This window comes from Molossus molossus, unplaced genomic scaffold (assembly GCF_014108415.1).
Source record: "Molossus molossus isolate mMolMol1 unplaced genomic scaffold, mMolMol1.p scaffold_m16_p_12, whole genome shotgun sequence".
NCBI classification, from domain to species: Eukaryota; Metazoa; Chordata; class Mammalia; order Chiroptera; family Molossidae; genus Molossus; species Molossus molossus.
The window spans coordinates 9,660,835-9,688,154 of record NW_023425347.1 but is presented as its reverse complement, the minus strand read 5'-3'; the positions used below and the strand labels follow the sequence as shown (position 1 = coordinate 9,688,154).

Here is a 27,320-nt window from a genome sequence, read left to right as displayed (position 1 = left end):
ACTATTTCTTAGGTCACCAAACGTTATTAAAGAAAGTAAGAGACATGAAAGTAATAATTGCCATAGAATGAAAGCTACAAAAATATTAATCTACAGATGCCAGATAGGAGATGTAAGAATGGAGAGGAGAACTTGCAAGACAGAAGGTGTCAGAACAACTATAATATGACGACTGTGAAATACCAGAATGCTTATGTTAAATAATTTTAATTAAATAAATGCATACCAGTAAAACCATTATTTTTAAATAAAAGGCATCCTTCTAAGAATTCTACTCTACTACACCAGAACCAGCTCAGGAACTGGAAGGTCTTACCATCGTTTCTCCTCAGATATGACCTCCTGGTGGTACTCCCTGTGTTGCCAGTTCTTATTCCTGCTTTTCCCTCTGGAATGGCATAACATTCTCCTGGGTCTCTGTGTTCTCTGATTACCACCTGCAATTACAATCCCAACAAGAGGTATTTAATAAAGTAAATGGAAAAATGAAGATTCACAGCATTTAACTAATTTCCAAGGTCCAGAGTAAACCTGAAAGTGAGCCAACAATAAGTATTATTAAGTACTGCCTCAAAAGTAGCAATATTTAAAATTATAAAGAATAAAATGCATGCCCTAGGTGGTTTTGCTCAGTGGTTAGAGCATCAGATTCCTTGTCAAGGGCATGTACTTGGGTTGTAGGTTCAATCCCTGACCCTGGTCGGGGTTATGCTGGTGGCAGACAATTGATGTGTTTCTCTCACATCAATGTTTCTCTCTCTCTTGCTCTCCCTCCCACCCTCCTTTCCACTCTAAAAAAAAATCAATGGAAAAATATCTTTGGGTGAGGATTAACAACAACGACAAAAAATAAATAAAAATAAAAAACAAAATTTAAAGTTGTGAAACCTGCTTTTCTTCACAACAATAGATGTCAGGATCTTGCTTACCTGCAATGTATAATGAAGTACTACAATATATTAAAGAGTAAGTAAGCCCTGGCCGGTTTGGCTCAACGGTTAGTGTCGGCCTATGGTCCACAGATGCCTGGGTTCGGTTCCCGCTAAGGGCACGTATCTCGGTTGCAGTTTGTCCCTGGCCCTGGTTGGGTCGTGCAGGAGGCATCCACTTGATGTGTCCCTTTCACGTCGATGTTTCTTTCTCTCTCTCTCTCTCTCTTCCTCTCTCTCCCTCCCACTCTGGCTGAACAAAAAATGGAAAATTGTCCTCGGGTGAGGATTAAAAAAAAGATTAAGTAAGCCACATTGCCCGGTATTCATCATGAGAGTTGGAAGGTTGCCATTTTCTGTCATGAAAATGTGTCTGCATCACACTTTAAGGATCAATTCGCTTTCTATCTTTGCCTTTCTTGTTTTAAAAATTTTTTTCTCTTTTGATTTTAGAGAGGGAGGAAAGGAGAGGGAGAGAGAGATAGAAACATTGATGAAAGAGAACATCTATTTTCTGCCACTGGGAATTGGACCCACAGCCTGGGCATGTGCCCTGACCGGGAATCAAACTGGCAACCTCTTGGTGCATGGGCTGATGCTCAACCACTGAGCCATACCAGCTGGGCTCTTTGCCTTTTCCAACAGGCTGGCAGACATGAAGATGACAAGGAGATGGTCGTTGTCCTCAAGTGACCTACTGTCTAGTAGGGAAACAAACACATAAGCAGCATCTTACATAAAACGTCTGAAAACGAGGAAAATGTAACAAGGTATTCAGAGACCAGGAGATGATTCATTCAGAGCTAAAAGGAGCAGGAGAGGTCCATAGAAAATGGTGGCGGAGTGAACAGAAGCTACGCAGACCATCTCCCAGGACCAAACTGGAATTACAACTATAACACAGACACATCGACGGGAAAAACCAACAGAAAAGCAGCTTGCGAGGACGATATAACCAGGGACACTGATTCGATCCTGGCAGGCTTGCGAAGGCGCGAGACGGGGGCTGGGAGCCCACGGTCGGCAGCTCGGCAGCGGCCTCAGCTGGGAGCAGCGCCCTCGGGTTACATTCCCAGGTGGCCCCACAGCGCAGAGCCGGGACAGAGGCTAAAACAGCCACAGCCACTCACCTTGGGCTCTGGCAGAGGGAGGGCAGACTGGACTGGAACTGTGTTGGGACACTCGGGATTTGAGGGTACTCAGAGCTTTTGCTGAGTGGCAGCCACGCAGGACGGTGGCCACATTGCTCCTTCCCAGGGTTCTGGGGACAGGCAGCAGCCCCTCCCTCAGAGATCCAACCCCACCCTGTGGGCCAATGAAGTGCTAACTGAAGCTCATTAACAACCAGTATCTGCCCCACCCTCATGAAATCCCCTTATACAGAGCACCTGAGGGAATTTTTCAATCAACTGACAATCCAAAACTCATCAAGTAACCTCGACTGCTAGCTTCCAGGCAGAAAGCTAGAGGATAACAGTACCTTTCCTGGGTTAGCAACTTTAACCAGGAAAGTACGACTTGAAGGTGGTGTTTAACGTGGGTCCTCCCTCGCTCATCTAAACCCAGGAGAAGGAGCCACAAACAGCAGAACACCAACATTCACAGGGAAAACTTGACAGGCTCCAAAGCCCACAGTGATAGCCAAAATGGTGAAACACAGAAACAGAAGCCAAATGAAAGAGCAAGAGACCTCCACCAAAGATGAGATCAATATGGAGAAATTAGGCATGTTAACAGAGCTAGAATTCAGAGCCATGATCTTGGGGAAGCTCAACAGCATGAGTAAGGACATAGAGATGCTGAAAATAAGGCAATTGGAAATTAAAAACCATCAAGAAGAGATAAAAAATGACATATCAGAAATGAAAAACACATTGGAAGGTTTAAAAAGCAGAGTAGAGGAAGCTGAGGACCAGATCAGTGAATTAGAAGACAGGGTAGAAAAAATGAACCAATCATGAAAAACAAAAGGAAAAAACGATTAAAAAACAGGAAGACAGCTTAAGAGAACTGTGGGACAACTGGAAACGTAATAATATTCGCATCATAGGAGTCCCCGAAGAAGAAGAAAATGAGCAAGGCATAGAGAATATATTCAAAAAAATAGTGACAGAAAACTTTCCTAATTTGGAGAAGGAAGAAGGCACTCAAGTTCGAGAAGCACAGAGAGTCCCAAGTAAGAAGAACTCAAACAGGCCCACACCAAGACACATAGTAATTAAAATGCCACAAATTAAAGACAAAGACAGAATCCTAAAAGCAGCAAGAGATAAGCAACAGGTTACCTACAAAGGAAACCCCATAAGGCTCTCAGCTGACTTCTCACAAGAAACACTACATCCCCAAAGGGAATGGCATGAAGTAATCAAGGTCATGAAAAACAAGAATCTGAATCCAAGACTACTCTACCCAGCAAGGCTATCATTCAAAATAGAAGGTCAAATAAAGAGCTTCCCAGACAAAAAAGGCTAAGGGAATACATTAGCACCAAACCAGCACTGCAAGAAATGTTAAAAGGACTGCTGTAACTAGCAGGAGAAATGGGAAGAAAAATAGAACAACACTAAACAAAAATGGCAATAAATAAGTACATATCAATAATCACCTTAAATGTAAATGGATTGAATGCTCCCATAAAAAGACACAGAATAGCTGATTGGATAAGAAAGCATGACTCAACTATATGTTGTTTACAAGAGACCCATCTCACAACAAAAGACTCACATAGGTTGAATGTGAAGGGATGGAAAAAAGTCTTCCAAGAAAACAGAAAAGAAACAAAAGCTGGGGTAGCAATACTCATATCTGATAAAATAGATTTCAAAATGAAGGCCATAACTGGAGACAAAGAAGGCCACTACATAATATTGAAAGGATCTATCCAACAGGAAGATATAACCTTGATAAACATATATGCACCCAATATAGGAGCACCAAAATATATTAAAAATCTTCAGGAGAATTTCCAAGGAGAAATCGACAGCAATACAATCATAGCAGGGGACTTCAACACCCCGTTGACACCACTGGATAGATCCTCTAGACAAAAAATTAGCAAGGAAACAGAGACTCTAAATGAAGCACTAGACCATATGGATTTAATAGATATCTACAGAGAATTACACCCCAAAACTACAGAATTCACATTCTTCTCAAGTGCACATGAGACATTCTCAAAGATAGACCACATGATAAGACACAAACTAAATCTCTACAAGTTCAAGAAGACTGAAATCATATCAAGCATCTTCTCAGATCACAATGGCATGAAACTAGAAATCAATTGCAACAAGAACATGCAAAGACATTTCAACACATGAAGGCTAAATAGCACGTTATTAAACAATGAATGGGTCACCTAGGAGATCAAGGGAAAAATTAAAAACTTCTTGGAAACCAATGAAAATGAACACACAACAACACAAAATCTATGGGATGCACCGAAAGCAGTTCTGAGAAGGAAGTTCATAGCACTACAGGCCTACCTCAAGAAACAAGAAAAATTTCTAATTGACTGTCTAACCTCACAACTTAAAGAATTAGAAAGCAAACAAAAAGAAAACCCCAGAGCAAGTAGAAGGAAGGAAATAGTGAAGATCAGAGCAGAAATAAATGACATGGAGACCAAAAAAACAATTCAAAGGATCAATGAAACAAAGAGCTGGTTTTTCGAAAAGATAAACAAGATGGATGGACCCTTAGCTAGACTCACCAAGAAACAGAGAGAACCCAAATACACAAAATCAGAAATGAAAGAGGAGAAGTAACAACCAACAACACAGAAATACAAAAGATCATTAACAGCTACTATGAACAACTATATGGCAACAAATTCGACATTCTAAGCGAAATGGAAAAATTTCTGGAAACACACAGTCTCTCAAAACTGGACCGGGAAGACATAGAAAACTTGAACAGACCAATAACAACTAAGGAAATTGAAGAAATAATCAAGACTCTCCCAGCAAACAAAAGCCCAGGCCCAGATGGCTTCACGGGGGAGTTTTACCGAACACTCAAAAAAAACTAACACTCATTCTCCTCAAACTATTTCAAAAAATTCAAGAATAAGGAAGACTTCCAAACACGTTCTATGAGGCCAGCATAATTCTAATTCCAAAACCAGAAAAAGACACTACAAAGAGAGAAAACTACAGGCCAATATCCCTGATGAACATAGATGCCAAAATCCTGAACAAAATATTAGCAAATCAGATCCAGCAGTACATCAAAAAAATTATCCACCATGACCAAGTGGGATTCATCCCAGGGATGCAAGGCTGGTACAATATTCGCAAATCAATAAATGTGATACACCACATAAACAAAATAAGAATAAAAACCACATGATCATATCAATAGATGCTGAAAAAGCCTTTGACAAAATCCAGCATCCATTTCTGATAAAAATGCTCAGCAATGTAGGAATAGAAGGATCATATCTCCACATAATAAAGGCCATATATGAAAGACCTACAGCCAACATCATACTCAATGGACAGAAACTAAAAACATTTCCATTAAGAACAGGAACAAGACAGGGATGTCCACTTTCGCCACTATTATTTAACATAGTACTGGAAGTCTTAGCCACAGCAATCAGACAGGAAGAAAAAATAAAAGGGATCCAAATAGGAAGGAGGAAGTGAAACTGTCATTATTTGCAGATGACATGATATTATACATAGAAAACTCTAAAGACTCCATCAAACATCTACTAGACTTAATACATGAATTTGGCAAAGTAACAGGATACGAAATTAACGGCAAGAAATCGACGGCATTCTTGTACATCAATGATGAACTCACAGAAAGAGAAACCGAAAAAACAATCCCATTTACCATTGTGCCAAAAATATTAAGATACCTAGGAATAAACTTAAACAAAGAAGTAAAGGACCTATTTGCAGAAAACTACAGGACATTGAAAAAAGAAATAGAGGAAGATATAAAAAAGTGGAAGCATATACCCTGTTCATGGATTGGAAGAATTAACATCATTAAAATGTCCATACTACCCAAAGCAATCTATAGATTCAACGCAATCCCCATCAAAATACCAACGACATATTTCACAGCACTAGAACCAATACTTCAAAAGTTCATGTGGAACCAAAAAAGACCCGGAATAGCCACAGCAATCTTGAAAAAAAAGGAAAAAGTAGGTGGGATCACAATACCAGATATCAGGTTATACTACAAAGCGACTGTAATCCAAACAGCCTGGTACTGGCACAAGAACAGGCAGATAGACCAGTGAAAGAGAACTGAAAACCCAGAAATGGACCCAAGGCAACAGGCTCAATTAATATTTGACAAAGGTGGCAAGAGCATACAGTGGAGTAAAGACAGCCTCTTTAATAAATGGTGTTGGGAAAATTGGACAGCTACATGCAAAAAAATGAAACTAGACCATCAACTTACACCATACACAAAAATAAACTCAAAATGGATAAAAGACTTAAATGTGACCCATGAATCCATAAAAATTCTAGAAGAAAATGTAGGCAACAAAATTTCGGACATCATACGGAGCAGAATTTTCACTGATATATCACCTAAGGCAACAGAAACAAAGGAAAAAATGAACACATGGGACTACATCAAACTCAAAATCTTCTGCACAGCAAAAAAAACAATCATCAAAATGGAAAGGCAACCCACTGTATGGGAGAACATCATTGCCAATGGTGTATCAGATAAGGGGTTAATTTCCAATATATATAGAGTGCTCATACAACTCAACAAAAGGAAGACAAAGAACCCAATTAAAAAATGGGCAGAGGAGCTGAATAGCCACCTCTCCAAACAGGACATACAAATGGCCAAGAGACATATGAAGAAATGCTCAACATCACTAATCATCAGAGAGATGCAAATTAAAACAACAATGAGGTATCACCTCACATCTGTCAGAATGGCCACCATCAACAAATCATCTAACAACAAGTGTTGGCGAGGGTGTGGAGAAAAGGGGACTCTAGTACACTGCTGGTGGGAATGCAGACTGGTGCAGCCACTACGGAAAACAATATGGTGTTACCTCAAAAAATTAAAAATTGAACTTCCATTTGACCCAGTGATCCCGCTTCTAGGAATATATCCTAAGAAGCCTGAAACACCAATCAGGAAGAATATATGTACCCCTATGTTCATAGCAGCACTATTTATAATAGCTAAGATCTGGAAACAGCCCAAGTGTCCATCAGAAGACAAATGGATAAAAAGGCACTGGTACATATACACAATGGAGTACTATGCAGCTGTAAGAAAGAAAGATCTCTTATCCTTTGAGACGACATGGAGGGACCTGGAAAGTATTATCCTAAGTGAAATAAGCCAAGCAGAAAAAGACAAATACCACATGATCTCACTTATATCCGGAATATAATGAACATAACAGTCTGAGGAAAATGGTAGATCCAGAATCATGGAAGTAGGGCACAGATTGACATCTGTCAGAAAAGGGGGTGGGGGGGTGCCAATGGGGTAAAAAAGGAGAAATATCTGTAACAAAACAAACAAACAAACAAACAAACAAACAAACAAACAAAAAACCAATTAAAAGCATCAACTGATGTTGGCCAAAAAAAAAAAAAGGAGCAGGAGAAGGCTTAGAGGCCTGGAAGGCATGGTGTGTTTTCAGAGCAGGGAGTGGACGGGCATGTCTGTGGCAGAGGATTCATTGATACACATCGTGGAGATGGTACCAGAAAGTCCATACCTTTTGGAATTTGTTTAGGATAAGTTAAAAAAAACCCACAAAATATTATGATCATTTCCCTTGGTTTCAAGACACTCATCTTGAAATTTTAACTCATGTAATATATAGCTAAGCAGGACTCTAATTCAGGTGGTACATCAACATCACTGCTGTCAATACAGGAAACGGGGAGACCTGAGGTGTCTGAACCGATCAGAACACTTAGGAAATTCTGTGGTCGTCAGCATGGCCCTGAGGTTTGCTGGGGAATGTGTGATATAACCCTAAAGGACTGATAACAACCCCAACTTGTCATGTGTTCTCACTGGGCTCCTCGCTATGAGTGGCAGCTGATTTTTCATGTCATAGTTTAATTTGAAATCAAATGTGCTTTTCTTGGAAGCTGCCTTTCTGTTTTAGGTCAGGGAATGGTTGGGGTTGCTGAAAGCTGAAGGAGCTGGTGGGGCATGGCCCCTCTGTTCAGGGGTGACCAACAGCAATGCTGTGAAGGGGCCTAGGTTGGCCTTTCTCCTTCTGAACTATAATGACAATAACTTATATTTATTGAAACTTATTAATCACCAGGCATTGCACTGATCATTGGACATGTATTCTCTAATTTAATCTTCACAGCAATCTTGTGAGCAAGATTCCTAATTCTATTTGACAGATGTGGAATTGCAGTTCATAGACGTTAATTTCCCTGAAGTAGTGCAGTGAGTGTTGAAGTTGGGACTTGAACCAGGTACTCTCATGTTCTTACTCTTTCATCCTCTCCCCTCTGGCAAAACCTGACTTCAGAGAAGATATTAGAGACATATTGACGCCCGGTGTGAATATCCACAGAGAGGCAGTGCGGTGTAGGGGTTAGGGATGTGAGCTGCTGAGTAAATCTGACGTGTTTTGGTACTGGGTTCATGCCTTCCCTGTGTGAGCAGACAAATGACCTAACTCTCCACGCTGCAGGGTTTGCATCCATCTGTACGATGCTGTTAATAGCCACACAAACCTCATACACTGTCCTAAGTGTGAAATGAAATGATAACTACAGCAACCTGGCATACGGTGTGCTCTGAATAAATGTTAGCTGTTCTTATTACCCGTAAAGAGTTAGGTGTGCACTCTCTACCACTGAGATATTTGTGTTTTACCAATCAAGTAGTTAGGTCAAAAGAAATGATTCTAATGGTAGAATTTTTAAGTATCTCTACTCAATTAATTTTTAACTGCATAATACATGAATACCTACTTGTTTGTAAGAATCTCAAATAGTACAGATAGTCAAATTGCCTTTAATCACACCCTTGGTGGAATTTGACTCATTATCAATTCTGTGGGGGAGCCCAGTTAAAGGGGCAGAGAGGTCCTTTCTTGGCATCTGAAAGTGACATCATGCAGGTCACCATCTTGGGGGCCAGCCTTCTTCTAGTCTTAGAGCTTAAGGATCCTCTTCTCGCTGCTTCTGTGTAAAGCAAGCCTGGGAATCATGAATTCAAGGAATGGAGGCACCTGGTAGGCAGAGAAGCACCAGACTTGGGGAGGTGTGTTCCAGCCCTGCTCTGCTCCTAGCTGGCGGTGTGATCTTAGCCCTTACTTCCTGATTGTTGAGTAAGGGTTTGAAACTAGGAAATAGTGAGGCCCATTTTCAGAGGCCATTTCACTTGACCCTCTCACTTGATAGATGCGGGATTGATGAACCACATCCAGGCTAACTGAGCTGACCAAGGTCACATACTTAGTAAGTGGTAGAGCTAAGACTAGAAGGAAGCCCTTCCTGTTAGTTCTTGTGGCTTAGATGTCTGAGGCAAATGCATTGGGAATGCTTTTCTTTGCTCTCACATCCAATTCCTCATGAATGGGAGCCATTTTAAGCACTAAATTCTCTGGCTATTACATTCTAAATCTTCCCCCTCATGGGGACTAGTGGAGTTATTCCAGGTGTCACCAGTGTATAAATAAAAAGAATAAAGCCTTTCTGCCCTGGCTGGAGGATCCCAATGTGATAAGACACAGGGCTTGAGAGAACCCAGCGTCAGCAGCTGTCCCAGTCCCCAGTGCCCTGCATCTGTGCCTGTGAGGGTGGCCCCGCCCACTCATGGCTGTCCTGGGCTTCTAATCAAAGACACAACTGCTGGGAATGGAGATAGCAGCCACTGTGTGGGCCCAACCTTTTCTGTCTTCTTCACTCCCCTTGCCACTGCCACCATTTCTTTTTTTTAATCCTCACCCGAGGACATTTTTTCCATATTTTGTTCAGATAGAGTGGGAGGGAGAGAGAGAGAGAAACATCGACGTGAAAGGGACACATTGAGTGGCTGCCACCCGCATAACCCAACCAGGGCCGGGGACAAACTGCAACCGAGGTACGTGCCCTTAGCGGGAACCGAACCCGGGTCTCTCTGGACCGCAGGCTGACGCTCCAACCGCTGAGCCAAACCGGCCAGGGCCACCATTTCTACTTGAGACCCTGCCAATAGCCTTGCCCAGGAAGAAATTCAGGGGAATTTCTGGCATCTCTCCACCCCACAGGATGGAAATTACTTCAATGTCTGCCAATGACTTGGGATAACAGAGTCATTATTGCTTAAGTGTAGAATTCTGATTCTCTCATTGCCACATGCTCCTAGCTTGAAACCTTCAAATTGGTGGTAGCAGGGTCTGCTTCCACTTAACTGATTTTTTTCTTCTCTACTGCAGTGATGGCCTGCCTTCCTGGAGCCTCAGGTGAAGTCTCTCACTGGCCAATTTAGATACATACTTCCTCCGTTCAACCTAAGAGAGAAACTCTCATATACATGAAGAATGATTATTCAGGGAAGATTTTTGGAAAACAGCCTCAATGTCTGATTTACCCTGTGCACTGTGGTTTGGTCCTGTTCTCTGGACTCTGTCACCAAAATTCACCAGGCGAATGACATATCACTGAGAAACATATAGCTCATAAGGCAAAGTGAGAGAGGAGAGAAGAGGATCTTCTGCTCCCATTGAGGAAAAATCTGAAGATACCCCAGTGTGCCAGGAAAGAACTCATGAGGAGAGAACAACAAAAACAGAAGCAACGTCAAGAAATCAGATAATCAGATCTAAGGGGCTCAGGAGACTCCAGAGGAGAGGTCTGGGAAGCTTTGCGGAGGAGGTAAACATGGGAAGGGTCTGAATGGATGGTTAGAATGTAAGCAGGGGAGGGGAGAAAGTAAATGTCCAGGTGGGAGAAGCCAATAATAAGGGTAGGAGCACAGCGCTGTCTGGTGTGTGTGTGTGTGTGTGTGTGTGTGTGTGTGTGTAAACAGGACAGGAGGGAACCCTTTGAAGTGGAGCAGAGATGTCTGTTGGAACAAGTAGTTGAATGTATTATCCAGATGGGGTTCATTATATAAACCTTGAAAGCCATTTGATTCCCTCTTTTATTCAGTCATTCATTTATTCATTTTGTTCTGATTATTTGTTATGTAAGTCATCTAGAGTCTTCTGGCTGAGAATATTTAAGAGTAAAGCATGCAAAACTATTTGTTGAGCACTTACCATATGTCTCATGCTGAAACAGAAGCTATGGGTAATTCAGATGGCAAGACTGTGGACCTGCCTTCAAGAAGCCTGTGTGTAATAGATGACAAAGAAAGTGACTACAATATAAGGAGAATATGGAAACTGGCTGAAGGGCAATTTCTTTTTTAAGCTGCGGAAATACAGAGGAGAGGGGCAGAGATTCTCTTTCATGGATAGAATGAAGGAAAGCTCCACAGAGATATAAATTTTTTTTTGCCAATTTAAAGCCTTGGCAGGTTTTCAGCAAGTGGGGATGGGGGAAGGGCGTTTCCAGTGCAAATCACAGTGAAAGGAGAGGTGAGGAGATGGCCGGGTAATGAGTGACGAGTTAAGGCATGGCAATGAGCAGCCTGATCACTAAGCCTGTGGTGTATGGAAGGCTTGGTGGGGAAGGTGCATTACTGTTGGAAAAGTCTAGAAAGGTGAATTAAAGTCAAAGTTGCCCTGGTCAGTTTTGTTCAGTGGTTAGAGCGTCGGCCTGTGGACCAGAGAGTCCCGGGTTCGGTTTCCGGTAGAAGCACATACCAAAAAATTTTTTGGTTATATTTTGTTTTTAATTGTTTGCAATGTTTTATTTCTTAACCTTAGTAGTGATTCTATGAATGTTCACTTTATAACTATTTCCTTAATTATACATGTGAACTTATGAACTTTCTGCATGCATATTATTTCACAGGTTTAATATGGTTTTTTTTAAGTTTATTTTTTTTATCCTCACCCGAGGACATTTTTCCATTTTTTTATTCAGATAAAGTGGGAGGGAGAGAGAGGAAGAGAGAGAGACATCGATCTAGTGGCTGCCACCCACACGACCAACCAGGGCCGGGGACAAACTGCAACTGAGGTATGCGCCCTTAATGGGAACCAAACCCAGGTCTCTCTGGACTGCAGGCCGATGCTCTAACCACTGAGCAAAACGGTCCAGGGCTGGTATAATATGTTTAAAGAACAATAGAAAATTGATATACTTATTATAAACATCCATGTACCTAGTAATATAATCTTGAACTATATCCAATAAATAAATAGAAAAAAAGTGTGTGAATCAGCAATTGTAGTTGAAACTATTTTAACATACATCTCTAAGAACTGTAGATTGAATAAAATAAAAATAGGATGGAAATGAATGAGCTGAAAATACAACTTAAAGAATAGACATAGATCCAAAATAAACAAAAAGGCATTCTTTTTTGAACATACATAGGACACTTACAACAATAGACCATTTATTAGGCCATAAAAGAAGCTTCAGTAAATTCTAAAGAATCAATCTCATTCAATGTCCTCTAACTACAATGCAATCATAGAACTGATGTTTTAAAAAAGATAGCTAAAATAAAATTCCACATGTTTAAAAACTAGATAACATTATTAAATAACATTCAGTTTAAAAATATAAATATTTAGAACTAAAGAAAACTCTACATGATAAAAGTTGTGTATTATAGCTAAAGCAGTAATTAAGGGCAAATGTATAACTTTAAATACACTAATGAATCAGAAAACATGCTAAAGACAAATGAGCTGCCAAAATGAAATACTATTTCACACTCATTAGGATGACTACTATAAAAATACACAAAATACTGTGTTGTGAAGATAATGTTAACTTTTTAAGTAAGGTATTTGTATACAATAAAATGTACCCATTTTATTTTTTTGCAATTTTTATTAATTTATTTTTGATATAGCTGTTTCTCCCCCCGCCCCCAGACACTCTCCTCCCTATCCACCCCTAACCCCCAGCATTGTTGTCTATGTCCATTGGTTACACATACATGCATATAAGTTTTTTGGTTTATCTTATCCATGCCCCCTGTCCCCCTCCTTTGAGACTTGTCAGTCTGAACCGTATTCCTTTCTATGTCTCTGGGTCTATTTTGTTCATTATATTCCACAAATAAGTGAGATAATGTGGTATCTGTCTTTCTTTCATTGGCTTATTTTGCTTAGTATAATGTTCTCTAGGTCCCTCCATGTCGTCTCAAGGGATAAAAGATCTTTCTTTCTTACAGCTGCATAGTACTCCATTGTGTATATGTACCACTGCTTTTTAATCCATTCATCTACTGATGTACATTTGGACTGTTTCCAGATCTTAGCTATTATAAATAGTGCCGCTACGAACATGGGGGTACATATATTCTTTCTGACTGGTGTTTCAGGCTTCTTAGGGTATATTTCTAGAAGTGGGATCACTGGGTCAAATGGTAGTTCAATTTTTAATTTTTTAAGGAAACACCATACTGTTTTCCATAGTGGCTGCACCAGTCTGCATTCCCACCAGCAGTGTACTAGAGTCCCCTTTTCTTCACACCCTCGCCAACACTTGGTGTTTGATGATTTGTTGATGGCAGCCATTTTGGCAAGTGTGAGGTGATACTAACACCATTTATTAAAGAGGCTGTCTTGACTCCACTGTATGTCCTTGCCACCTTTGTCGAATATTAATTGAACATAATGTCTTGGGTTAATATCCGGGTTCTCTGTTCTGTTCCATAGATCTATATACCTGTTCTTGTGCCAGTACCAGGCTGTTTTGATTACAGTGGCTTTGTAGTATAACTTGATATCTAGTATTGTGATCCCTCCTACTTTATTCTTCTTTTCCAAGATTGCTGTGGCTATTCGGTGTCTTTTTTGGTTCCATATAAACTTTTGAAGTATTTGTTCTACTTCTGTGAAATATGTCGTTGTTATTTTAATGAGGATTGCATTGAATCTATAGATTGCTTTGGGTAGCATGGACATTTTACTGATGTTAATTCTTCCAATCCATGAACAAGATATATGTTTCCACTTTTATTTTTAATCTTCACCAGAGGACATTTTTCCATTTTTTGTTCAGATAGAGTGGGAGGGAGAGAGAGGAAGAGAGAGAAACATCGATGTGAAAGGGACACATCAAGTGGCTGCCACTTGCACGACCCAACCTGGGCCTGGGACTAACTGCATCCGAGGTACATGCCCTTAGCGGAAACTGAACCCGGGTCTCTCTGGACCACAGGCTGACACTCTAACTGCTGAGCCAAACTGGCCAGGGCTCCACTTTTTTTATTTCTTCCTCTATTTCTTTTTTCAATGTACTGTAGTTTTCTGCAAATAGGTCCTTTATTTCTTTGGTTGTTTATTCCTAGGTATCTTAATTTTTTTGCCGCGATGGTAAATGGGATTGTTTATTTAGTTTCTTTTTCTGTGAGTTCATTACTGATATATAAGAATGCCGTCGCCCTGGCCGGTTTGGCTCAGCAGTTAGAGCATCGGCCTGCAGTCTAGAGAGACCCAGGTTCAGTTCCCGCTAAGGGCGTGTACCTCAGTTACAGTTTGTCCTCGGCCCCTGGTTGGGTCGTGCGGGTGGCAGCCACTCGATGTGTCCCTTTCATGTCAATATTTCTCTCTCTCTTTCTTCCTCTCTCTCCCTCCCACTCTATCTGAACAAAAAAATGGAAAAATGTTCTCGGGTGAGGATTAAAAAAAAAAAAAGAATGCAGTTGATTTTTTTATGTTAATTTTGTATCCTGCTACTTTGCCAAATTCATTTATTAAATCTAGTAGATTTTTGATGGAGTCTTTAGGGTTTTCTATGAAATGTATTCATTTTTAGAAGTCATATTTTTTAATTCTTAGATAAGTGATATGGATGGCCAGAGATCATAGGCTGTAATGTAAAATTCAACAGGCTTGGCATTGAATAACAGTTCCATCATTTACTAAATATGTGATCTTTGACAAATTACTTGAGTCTAAGGGACTCATTTTCTCATCCTCAATGGTGATAGGACTTTCAACCCCCTCCCCCACCCCAGGGAATATGAAAAGAACAAAATAAAATATTGTACACAAAATAGTTGGCACATTTTACTCATCAGAATTCTCAAGGGTGGGACCATCGTCTCTGCATATTTGAAAAGCACCCTAGGTGCTTCTGATGTACAGCTAAAGTTTCAACTCCTTGTGTAGGCAGTGGGCCATGGCAGAGAAAGCATGATTAGACCTATACATTAGAATGATTACTTTGTGGTGGTATTCACAGGGCCTGGAAACCTGGGAGAATAAGGGAAGTCAGAGTATGAGTAACAGGTGGAGAATCTGATTCAGAGGGGACAGTGATGAGCTTGGTTTTAGTTAATGTTTGTTTATCAACAAGTAAACATTGATTCAGGCCTATGTTGAATGAGGCCCTGTATTTCCTACAGAGCTAAATGTGTCCTTATTTCCCTGACTTGTCTCTTAAGAACAACACATGGCTTCTCTCTTCCTTGTCTTCTGGCTGACTCAGTGCTGGTGCTGGCAGCAGCAAGTCAGGAAATATTAGGGGATTCCATCTGTCTATGGGGTACAGAGCTCTCAGCCACAGGTATGCTACTGGGGTGATGGCTGGTCATTGGCTTTCATCTTTTCTTTGGATCTTTTAGGCTGAAACCCATACCATTTCCCAGTTTAGATCTTATTCTTAATACAAATCCTTAGACTCAGGTTCTGGTGTTTCTTTTTTATCTGCCAGATAGAGTAGGAGTGAACAGGAAACCATGAACTCATTGGTCTAGCATGATTGAGTAGCTGTAACAATGGCTATCAGAAAGAGCTGCACAGAGTTCTTATTTATCTCTTCTGGATAGTTGACTTCTTGGGACAAATACATGCCACCTCAGAGGACTTATGCTGGCTTCCTGTCATGTTATTGCAAGAAGATAACTGTTGTCAGACCTTGAGAGAAGGGACAAATTATCCATAGCTGGCAGACAAGCAGGGTGCAGGAATATCTTGTTCTTAATACACCTGCACATCCCTCTTTTTTCTTGACTATAGTAGGTACACGGTCCCATGAGAGACATGATAGGGGAAATCAAACTAGGCAAGGGGGTCAGAGAAGGTCCCTAAGGATGAGATTATTTTTATTTTTTATTGATTTTTAGAGAGAGAGGGAGAGAGAGAAACACTGATGTGAGAGCAAAGCATTGATCTCCTCCTGCATGCCCTTTACTGGGGATTGAGCCCTCAGCCAAGGTATGTGCCCCAACCCGGAATCAAACTGGCAACCTTTCAGAGCTCAGGATGATGCCCAACCAACTGAGCCACTCTGGCCAGGGTGCCAAGGAAGATATTATTGATGTCAGATTGGAAGGAGGGCATAGAGCTAACTAGGGGAATGTGGTGGCGGGGTTAGAGGTTGGAGAGAGCAGGGTGGATGGAGGGTGTTCAGCCATGTGAACAAAGGGCAGAGCATGAAACGATTTACCTGGCAGTTGGTACCTTAATATATTTCCCAACCTTGGTGACCCTCCTGAACAATGTAACTAAGTTGTTCTCTCTCAAACATTGCTGTCACCATCCTCTTCCTTCTACCAAGGCTCACAGTGAGTGATTCCCCATTGGCCTTATGTAAAAATCTGAATGCCTTCATTTAGAATTCAAGGCCTTCTGCAGTCTGTCTTCAATTTGCTTAGCCTCAATTTGCGTTGCCTCAATTTGCTTCCCAACAACAGAAGTTTTAAAAACTCTCTTAAAAATTACAGAACACTGTGTTCAAATGGAATCTTTTGTTAAAAAGCATGGCAGATCCAACAAGGAAGGAATGTACGGGAGGAACTTTGGTTGAGGCAGGGATGGGGACTGATTTTCCCTCCCTTCCCATTGCCTCCATTCCATCCCTACCTGCTCTGACCTATGAGATAAAGTCTCTTCAGAATGTTGTTTGAAACACATTGCCTTCCAGGAATTCTCTTAGGTAGAAATAGATGTACTTCTCAAGGAACAACTGGGTCAGCAAACCTAATTTATGCTTCCCTGCAGGGACCTCTGGCCTGCCTCTCCTCTGCTTGTTGCCTCAGCAGGCAGGAACTTTGCCTCATAAAAGGCCCCCTCTGTGCAGTGCCACGAACATTCTTACCATACCTCCGTGGTGCCTGCAACAGCAGTTTTAGTGGTACTGCTTCTTGGAGCATCTTTCCAGAGGCTAAGGGCATTGTGACAAATCACAGCCCAGGAAAAGCAGTTTTCCGGGGCTGTTCAATGTCCCCCCACCCCCCGCCTTATCTAGAAAATGTTGTGTCCAGAGCAGTGGTTTTCAAACCTGCAGATGGGGCTCTGGGACGTGTGTGTATAAAATAGCCCCCCTGAGTTTACAATCAGGAAAATGAGCACCAGGGAACTGTTAAAGGAGAATGGAGGTATGAAGTTGAGCTCCAGGGGAGCTGAGAGGATAGTGATATTCAGTGATAATAATATGATAGTGTTCCATGCGGATATCATATTAGAATTTACAATATATTTTTCTCATGAGGAAACAGAATAGTTGAAAGTGCAGAAGAAGAAGTAGGTTTGTAGGGGATCCTCTTCCTTTCAATGCTGAGCTGATGGAGCTTGAAATACTTGTGGGTCAACTAGTGCAGATTTCCAGCAGGTTGTTGGAAATTTGGGTCTGGGATTCAAGAATGAAATTAGAGCTAAACTGATGTAAGTTTGAGTCATCTGTGTAGAGGAGATAGTTGAAGCTGTGAAAGGGGTGAGCTTTTTCAGGATGAGTGAAGAGTACATCTTTGTGAAATGCCTACATGCACTCTCTAGAGGAAGGAAGCAGATTGAGTTAAGGAGATGGCAGATGGGGCCAGAAGGTAGCAGAAGAAGCTCAAGAGCTGTCTCCTTGCCCAGGGAGGGACGTGCTATATGAACGAGGGCTAGTATTAGTAACTGCAGTTACTGAGAAGGATAAGGGATCAGAAGACGCCAGTGACTCTGGATTCAGGATTGCTTTGCAATTTTTGTAGGTGTATTTATGCTGGGGGTGGGTGGTGATTTGTTTTTTATGGCCTGAGAAATGAGTGGGAAGAGAGAGGTCCCCTTTCCTTTCAGAGACTCCTTGGAGATCAGTGCCCTGTAAAAGCCTCCTGACCACATTCTTACTCTGGCTTTATAAAGAGAATATTATTTTTGAAGGAATTCCATTATCTAACAAAAATTGATTAAACCCAGAAACACTGATTATTATGGAATCATGATTCTGAGAGTTGAGATCCTTTAAAGGTGAGCTTTAACTCCTTTTCTTGGGGGAAAATTTTACCTTAAAGAAGATAAATTTTTTTCAATGTTTTAAACCATTACCTATAATTGAAGTTCAGAACCCCACCCCCCTTTTTAAAAAAAAAATTTTTTCTTTATTGATTTTAGAGAGAGGGAAAGGGAAAGATAGAAACATTTATGAGAGAGAACATGGATCGATTGTCTCCTGCACGCCCCCACTGGGGATCGACCCACAACCTGGGCATGTGCCCTGACCAGGAATTGAACCAGACACCTCTTGGTGCATGGGTAGACGCTCAACCATTGAGCCACACCTTCTGGGTGAGGTTCAGAACCCTTTATTGCTAAATTCTTATGAGGAATTAACTATTGAACCTTGAACGACTATCTTCAAAGTGCCATCTCATTCGATGCATGCTTTCTGGCAAGGGGAAAAAGGTCTCAGGAAGGTCAGAATCTAGTTTTCTACCCTGAACGACCCAGAAAGCTTGAAAAGATGGGGTTAGAGTGAGGTAGTTCTGTGAAGGGAATGTGAAAATAGGTCTTTTTAGGAGTTGATGCCATTTTCTAACATCTATGGATAACTTGGTATTTTTTCTTCTTTTTTTACTTAGCATGTATATTTATACTGAGAATCCTCTTTCTAGGACATATTGTATTTTCTCATTGAAAATATGCACATATATAGGTATCAAATAGTTGTCAAATCAAAGAATTGTTGATTGTATTATTTAGCACTTTGTTTTTTGCATTCTTATCCTTTGTTCATTTTGTCTTTTATTACAAAAATTTCAAGTAATACAGAAAAGTAGAAAGAAGAATACAATAAGCACACATGAACTCTATACTAGATTTACCAATTTTTAATATTATGTCCTATTTGCTTCACCTATAATTATATACATGTCATAAGTGTATAATATTTTCTAAATGGTGTAAGAGTTAAATGACATAATCCAGAAGCTTCACCTCTAAATACTTCAGCATGCCTCTCTAAAAATGACATTCTCTAACATAACCATAGCACCAATTATCACACCTAGTTAAATTTATAATTCCCCAGTCTATATTTAATTTTTTTGTTAATCCTCAGCCAAGGATATTTTTTCCATTCATTTTTAGAGAGAGTGAAAGAGGTGGGGGAGAGAGAGAGAAACAATGATGTGAGAGAGACACATTGATTGGTTGCCTCCCACACATGCCCTGACTGGGCCGAGGATTGAACCTGCAACTCAGGTACATACCCTTGACTGGGAATTGAACCTGTGACCCTTCAGTGCATGAGCCGATGCTCTAACCACTGTGCCCACCAGCGAGGGCCTGAGCCTACAGTTAAATGCCCTCAATTATTCCCAAAATGTTTTATGTATCTCGTTTGTTCATAACATGATACAACCAAGAATATCCCTCTTTTCCTAGAACAGTTGTTTCTTCCCTTCCCATCTCCCGAGGTCACTGACTTGTTGAAGTGATTGAGCTACTTCCTGGATTTCCCCATTCTGCATTTGTCTGATGGTTTCCTTATACTACTGCTTACCTTGTTCCTCTGTCCTCTGTATTTTCTGTATTTGGGATTTATAAAGAACTAAATGCTTGATTAGATTAAATGAAACATGTTTGTAAGAACACTTCACGGGTAATGCTGTGCACTTCACATTGTTCCCAGTGTTAAAATAACGCATTTCCAGTGCGTTCTTGGAAGCCTCCTGGGTATCTTCTCTGATAACACCCTGGCCTCTTCCTACCAGAGGGAGTGATTTTCCTGATTTCTGTCTTAATTCCTTCCTGTATTTTTTTCATGATTTTATCACTTACCAATGTATCTCCAAATAATATATTGTGTAGCTTTAAACTTGTAGAAATAAAATCATATTGTATATATTATTTTGTGAGTTATTTTAACTCGACACTATTTTTGCAATTTATCCATTTGATATGTGAAGCTATAAGTAATTCATTTTCATATCTGTGTAGTACTCTTTTATATATACCACAACTTACGTATTTATTCTATTCTTGATAGACATTGTGGTGTTTTTACTTTTTGTTATTACAAACAATGTTGCAATAAATATCCTTGTACGAGTTTGTAGCCTACATATCCAAAAGTTTCTCTAGGGTATATATCTAGGAATGTAATTGCAGGAATGTGTGGGGTATGCAAGTACAACTTTGCTAGGTGTAGCCATCAAAGTACAGTTACAAAGAACACAATACACCTTAGCTCATTAAAACAGGAAGAGATTGTTCATTTACGGAATTGTTGGGAGAGTTGAAGGACTAGACTTTAGGCTGAGTTTCTAAGAATGGCTCCCAACCCACACCTGAGGACTGGGCCACCGAGAAAGCTACCACTTTTCCCTTCGTCAGAAAGCTGTGTTTTGAATTGGAAAGCTGCCAATACAGTTTTGGCTCCAACGCCACACTGCCTTAGGTACAATTAGGAAGCCACTTCAGCTAAATCAGGAAGCCACTGTTAGACCTGCTGGCTCCAGAACAAGCTGCCTTTGCTCTGAAACCACATTTTAAAACTGGGAAGTCACCATTTTAATCCCTGCCAGCAAAGCGAATGCCCTGAGCCCTGCCTCTCTCCCTACTTAAATCAGTTCAAGTCTCACTGAGAGCATTTGCCAGGTCAAACCTTAATCATGTCCAGAACCCTAGCTGTAGGGATGTCTTGGAAATATATTAGTTTTCTGCCTTTTGAAATATAGGATGACACACTAGAAGGAAGTTGGAATAAAAGTTGAGCAGCTCAGCTCACAGTAATGTCAAATTGCTTTCTAATGTGGTGGAGTCAATCTACACTCCTGCCAGCAGTGTGTGAGAGTATTTGTGGTTCTACATCCTTGCCAGTGCTGGCTTTTGTTGAATTTTTGTTTTTGAGAAGCTATTTTATTGTCATCTTAATTTGCAGTTCCATGATTAATAATGAGTTTGAGGTTGACTGTATATATATATATATATTCCTATATATATATATATATATATTCCTATATATTGGCCATTCATGTTTCCTTTTCATAGATATGCCTATTTATGTTTTCTCTATATTTCCTGTACTTTTTTGTTCTTACTCATTGGGATCCTCCACATATTTTGCATAATGATTCTTAGTTGGTTATATTTTACACATATCTTCTCAATTGAAATGTATCTTTCCTATTTTTAAATGGTGGTTTTACAGAAGTCTTTATTATTAGTCAATTTTATCATTTTTTTCTTTATGGTTTGTGCTTTTCTTGCCTGTTTAAAAATTGTTCCCTATCCACAGATCATTAGAACATTCTTTGGCTGGTTTTTAAAAAAAAGCTGTGAAGTCTCACTTTCCTGTTTAGTTCCTGATCCTCCTGGCATTGGTTTTTATGTATGGTGTGAGGCAGGAATCCATTTTCATTTGATTCTGTGTGGATACTCTTCTGGTCTGCAGTGCGAAATCTATAGTATATCCTGTTTGATTTAAGTGTGGATTAGTTTCTGAGTTCTCTTTTTGTTCCATTTGTGTGTTTTCTTGTCATCCTTTCTCAAGTATATGTTTGTTGATTTTAGAGAGAGAGGAAGAGAGAGAGAGAGAAACATTGATGTGAGAGATAAACATGATAGGTTGCCTCCTGTAGGCTCCCTGACTGTGGACCGAGCCAGAAATGCAGGTATGTGCCCTGACCAGGAATTGAACCCTCAACCTTTTTGGTGTACAGGATGATGCTCCAACTGAGTGAGCCACCTAGCTGGGACGATTTGTGTGTTTTTCATCCTTGTGTTAATAATATGCCTTGATACTGGTGGAACCCATTTACCTTTCTGAGCTATTGTTTGCCCTGGGCTCCTTTTTATACTTTTTAGAATTAGATTGTAAATTTCCACAAAACATCTTATTGGGGTTGTTATTGAACAGTTTGGAGAGAAGCAAGATTTTTAAAATATTCAATCTTTCTATACATGGAAAAATCATGTCATTCTGTTTATTTAGGTCTTATTTAATATCTTTCACCAAAGTTTTATAATTTTCTCCAAAAAGATCTTGCACATCTTTTGTTAGACTTATTGCTTGGTATTTTGTTGTTGCTATTGTAAATGATATTTTTAAAACTGCATTTTCTAATTTTATTTTTTCTGGTATATTAAAATGCAGTTGACTCATATATTGATTATATAACTTGAAAAATAACTAAATTATTTTATTAATTCTAATAATTTTTATATAATTGGAAATTTTCTATGGAGAGCATAGTATCTGCAAACAATGACAGTTTGGTTTTGCAATTAAAAAAAAAAATCCTTATCTCTTTCCTTATTTCTTGCCTTAATGGATAGGGTAGGATTCCAATCCAGTGCTGAATAAAAGTGAGGATAGTATGTAACCTTTTATTATTCTTGATTTTAAAGAGCCTGTGTTAATATTTTACAATTGAGAACAGGTTTGTTTTTGTTAGTTTGAAAATAGCTTTTATCATATTAAGGACATATCTTTCTCTTTCTAGTTTATAAAAACAATAAAATCCTTTTTTTCGTCTTACAAATGCTCTTTTGAATTCTATCAAATATTTATCTACATCAATTCAGAGTACAACATAATTTTTCTCCTACTAATAGTAATTGCATTACCATGTGTTCTAATGTTGACCTAACTAACCTTCATTCCTGGAACAAACCCAATTTGGTCATGATATTCTTTTTTTTTTAATTTCTGGATTCAGTTTGGTAATACTTTGTTCAGGATCTCTTCATGCATATTTGTGAATGAGACTGATCTTCAGTGTTCCTTTCCAACACTGTCTTTACCTGAGGTTTTATAGTTAGTTTACAATAGCTCATAAAATGAGTTTGGAAAGTGTTCCTCCTTTTTCTGTTCTCTAAAAAGTTTGTAGAAAATTGGATAATTTAGTTTTTGTAGATGCTAGAGGCAGTCAGTTTAGTGGAGAGAACAGTACTTGGAGTCAGAGACATGTCTGAGCTCTTATTTTATGATGTAGAAGCTGAGTACTCATGGCCTGGTGACTTACATCTCTTGGACTCAGTTTTCTCATTGTTGAAATGGGTGTAGTGATACCCACTCTCCCCATCTTGAAGGATTGTTGCAATACTGTGAATGTTAAGTGGGATTCTAATGTAAAAGTAGAGTATGAACCTCCAAGAAAGATAATTTCTCCCAAAGCAGGCCTTCAGAAAAACATCCTCTGGCTTGTTTCCAAAAACACATTCTATCTCTGATGTTGCAAATCAGTGAAAGGAGCAGAAATGTTCTTGGAGACCTCCTCTCCTTATGATTTTGGGGGTCAAAGACACTGACTGTGTTCTTCTAGAGATGGCTTTGACATTTTCTGAAGTCAAACATGTAGCCTTTCCTTCAGAACCTTGGAGGGGGCCAAGGTTACTGAATCATTGACTGTTAGATTGGAGAGTTCTCACAGATGATCCAGTCAATGGGGGACTTCAGCCAATAAGGTATTAACTCACATTTAGGGACTTATTATTTTAACTTAAAATAGCATGTTAATTTTTGCATGTGTGTTTTACCTTATAAAAATAATACCATTCGCCCTGGCCAGTTTGGCTCAGCAGTAAGACGGTTGGCCTGCGGTCCAGAGAGACCTGGGTTTGGTTCCCGCTAAGGGCACATATCTCGGTGGCAGTTTGTCCCTGGCCCTGGTTGGGTCGTGCAGGTGGCAGCCACTCGATGTGTCCCTTTCAGGTTGATGTTTCTCTCTCTCTCTCTCTCCCTCCCTCCCACTCTATCTGAACAAAAGATGGAAAAATGTCCTCCGGTGAGGATTAAAAAAAAAAACCTTTCCAGGGTAATGGCATAATAAACATTTTAAATGACATGAAAGAATGAATAAAATTTTATAAATGAAAAGTCAAAGTTTTCCCTCTCCTCTAGCCTTCTCAGCCTGTTCTCTTCCTTAGAGATAACTTTTTAAACTTTCTCTTTTTATGGATAGTTACTGCCTTAATTGTAAATGATAAAAATTTATCTCTATTTCTTGATTTATAAGTTTTTAGGCAGTATCTATAGTCTCCCCACCGTAACAATGATGAATTTATCTTTATTTCCTTTACTTCTCTTTGTTTTGTGCCAGTCACATTTTATTTTTAGTTCTTCTTTTGGTTACCACTATACCTTTAAATAATATTTTCGAACTTTTATATCTTGACCTATCAATTTTAGAGTTTCCTTGAATTCTCTACATTTCCCTTCTTTGTCCTACCTAGATCTATCTCCTAATCTCTGCCATCTATACTGTTACATTTCAATGTCTTGGTTTATAACATATATTCTGTTCTATGACCACATATGTTCTTTATGTTTTACCTACAGGTTGATTCTAAAAACTGAAAGCCAATATCCAGAGTTTATAATATTAAGATTATATAAATATATGTTCAGTGTAAACCATGTAATGTGATTGCAAAATTAGAAAAGGAAGTAAGATCTTGTTAACTAACCCAGGTTCTTGAAGAAGAAAAACCTCGAAAACCAACAGAAAGAGATACTTCAGGAGAAGGGAAGAGGTACAGCCTATTGTAACTCCTGACTTTATTATCACTTTCTGCAGTCACCATTTTGTATATTCATGCATACAGTTATCCACTTAAAAATTGCACTATTTATTTCAGGGGATTCATTTTTTTAATGAATACACTTTTTTTTCTAAGTTGAATTTTTCAGGTTCTAATTTGGATTTGATTGCCTTCTAGGCCTACTGCACAACTGTCATTCTGGGATTTCTTTTTATTCTCTCCCGAGTTAAGATGACGGTTTCTTTAAAAAAAACTTTTATCTTTTAAAAACAAATCATCAATTACAGTTGACCTTCAATATTATTTTATATTCATTTCAGATGTACAGTATAGTGGTTAGACATTTATACAACTTAAAAAGTGATTAACTGATAAGTTTAGTACCTATACAACACCACAATACATAATCATTACAATATTATTGACTATATTCCCTATGTTATACTTTACATCCTTGTGACTGTTTTTATAACTGCCAATTTATACTTCTTAATTGCATCACCTTTTTTTTTGGTACATGCCCCTAGTGAGAACTGAACCTGGGACTCTCTGGTCCGCAGGCTGATGCTCCAACCGCTGAGCCAAACCGGCCAGGGCATTGATTGCATCACCTTTTACACCCATTCCCCCAGGACCCTATCTGGCAACCATCAGTTTGTTCTTCGCAAGAGAAGAAATTTTTTTTTTATCCTCACCCGAGGACATTTTTGCATTTATCTTTAGAGAGAGCAGGAGAGAGAGAGGGAGGAAGAAAGAGAGAGAAACATCGATATGACAGAGACACATCGAGTGGTTGGTACCCACATGATCCCAACTGGGGCTGGAGACAAACTGCAACTGAGGTACGTGCCCTTAGCAGGAACTGAACCCAGGACTCTCTGTTCCTCCGGCCCACGCTCTAACTGCTGAGCCAAACTGGCCAGGGCAAGAGAATCTTTTAGTCTTCTTGGAGGAAGTAAGCCTAGCTGCTAACCTTCTTAGAGCAAGAGGGGAAGGCTGGGGAGCCAGACAGTCAATGCATACACTTTTTCTTAGTCCTTCTCTCTGTATAGTCCTCCTGCCCTCACTTCTGCCTAATGTTGCCTAGCTCAGAGATGTGCTGTTATACATCTTCCGTGAGTAGGATAAAACCTCCAGGTTTCTTCCCTTTGTACAAGTTGGAAAGAAGAGCTGGTGGTGTCTGCTTTCCCAACAAACTTGCTGTTTCCAGCCCTGTGTTTTTCTTCACTGCCAAGGAACCTGGTGCTGCCAAGTCTGAGACCTTTGAAGGTCTATGATGTGAATCAGGTTGCATCTTGGCTTTTCTACTGTTGGTTCAGTTTTGCTAAATCAGTTATTTCTCTTCCTTTACTTTCAGCTTCCAAAATATTCTTTTCCCATTTTCACTGTCTTTTTGGATTTATGCCATAAAAATCACGTTATGTTAGTTTGCTTTAGGGAGAAAATGGAGGTAAATATTAATGTTCAATCTGCCATCTTTAACTGAAAGTGCTCATTTATTATTTATGTTTAATTAAAACATCTAAGTTCAATTTGGAACATTGAAAAATAATGAAAAGTAAAAATTAAAAAAACATAACCCAAAAGCTCATTACCAGAGATCTTCACAGTTAAAAACTTTGCACGTGTCTAAAAACTTCTTTGTGATAAATTCTTAATTTTGGAAATGATGAGTAAACTAGCATGCACATTTTAAAGACCTTTAACATATATTGCTAAATTACCCATAGAATAGTTATTCCCATATACAATTCAACCATCAGAGTATAATACCTATTTTTCATATTGTCATCAACAATGGTTAGTATTCTTTTTTAAAATCTTTATTGTTGAATGTATTACAGATGTTCCTCATTTTCCCCATATTGGCTCCCTGCTCCCCACTCCCCCCCCCCCTTCCGCCTTTTCCCACACTATTGTCTGTGTCCATTGGTTATGCATATAGGTTCCTTGGTTTATTTCTTCCTATCCCCCAGCCCCCTTCTTTTTGAGGTTTGTCAGTCTAGCAACCAATTTGTACTTCTTAAACCCTTCACCTTTTTCACCCATTCCCCCAACCCCCCTCCCATCTGGCAAACAACAAAATGTTCTTTGTATCTATGAGAATGTTTCGGTTCTGCCTGTTCATTTTGTTTGTAGATTCCATTGTTGATAGATATGTATTTATTGCCATTATGTTTATATATTTTATCTTTTTCTTCAAAAAGACCCTTCATCATTTCATATAATAATGGTTTGGTGGTGATGAATTTCTTATTTATTTATTTATTTATTTTTAAACCTTTATTGTTGGATGTAAAATGTATTACAGATGTTCCACATTTTTCCCCCATTGACCCCCTCCTCCCCACTCCCGCCTTTTCCCACACTATTGTCTGTGTCCATTGGTTATGCATATAAGTTCTTTGGTTTATTTCTTCCCACCCCCCCAACCCCTTTCCCTTTGAGGTTTCTCAGTCTAGCAATGAATTTGTATTTCTTAATCCCTTCACCTTTTTCACCCATTCCCCCAACCCCCCTCCCAACTGGCAACCAACAAAATGTTCTCTGTATCTATGAGAATGTTTCTGTTCTACCTGGTCATTTTGTTTGTAGATTCC

The 27,320-nt window shown here is 39.5% G+C and overlaps 1 long non-coding RNA gene across 1 annotated transcript in view; it reads left to right on the top strand.

The window, feature by feature from the left end:
- Positions 1-27,320, top strand: part of LOC118626849 — a 48,721-nt gene that overhangs the window by 10,550 nt on the left and 10,851 nt on the right. Inside the window, exons 2-3 of the long non-coding RNA XR_004958939.1 lie at positions 8,266-8,377; positions 10,330-10,768. This is a non-coding gene — a long non-coding RNA (uncharacterized LOC118626849). The remainder of the gene's footprint in view (positions 1-8,265; positions 8,378-10,329; positions 10,769-27,320) is intronic.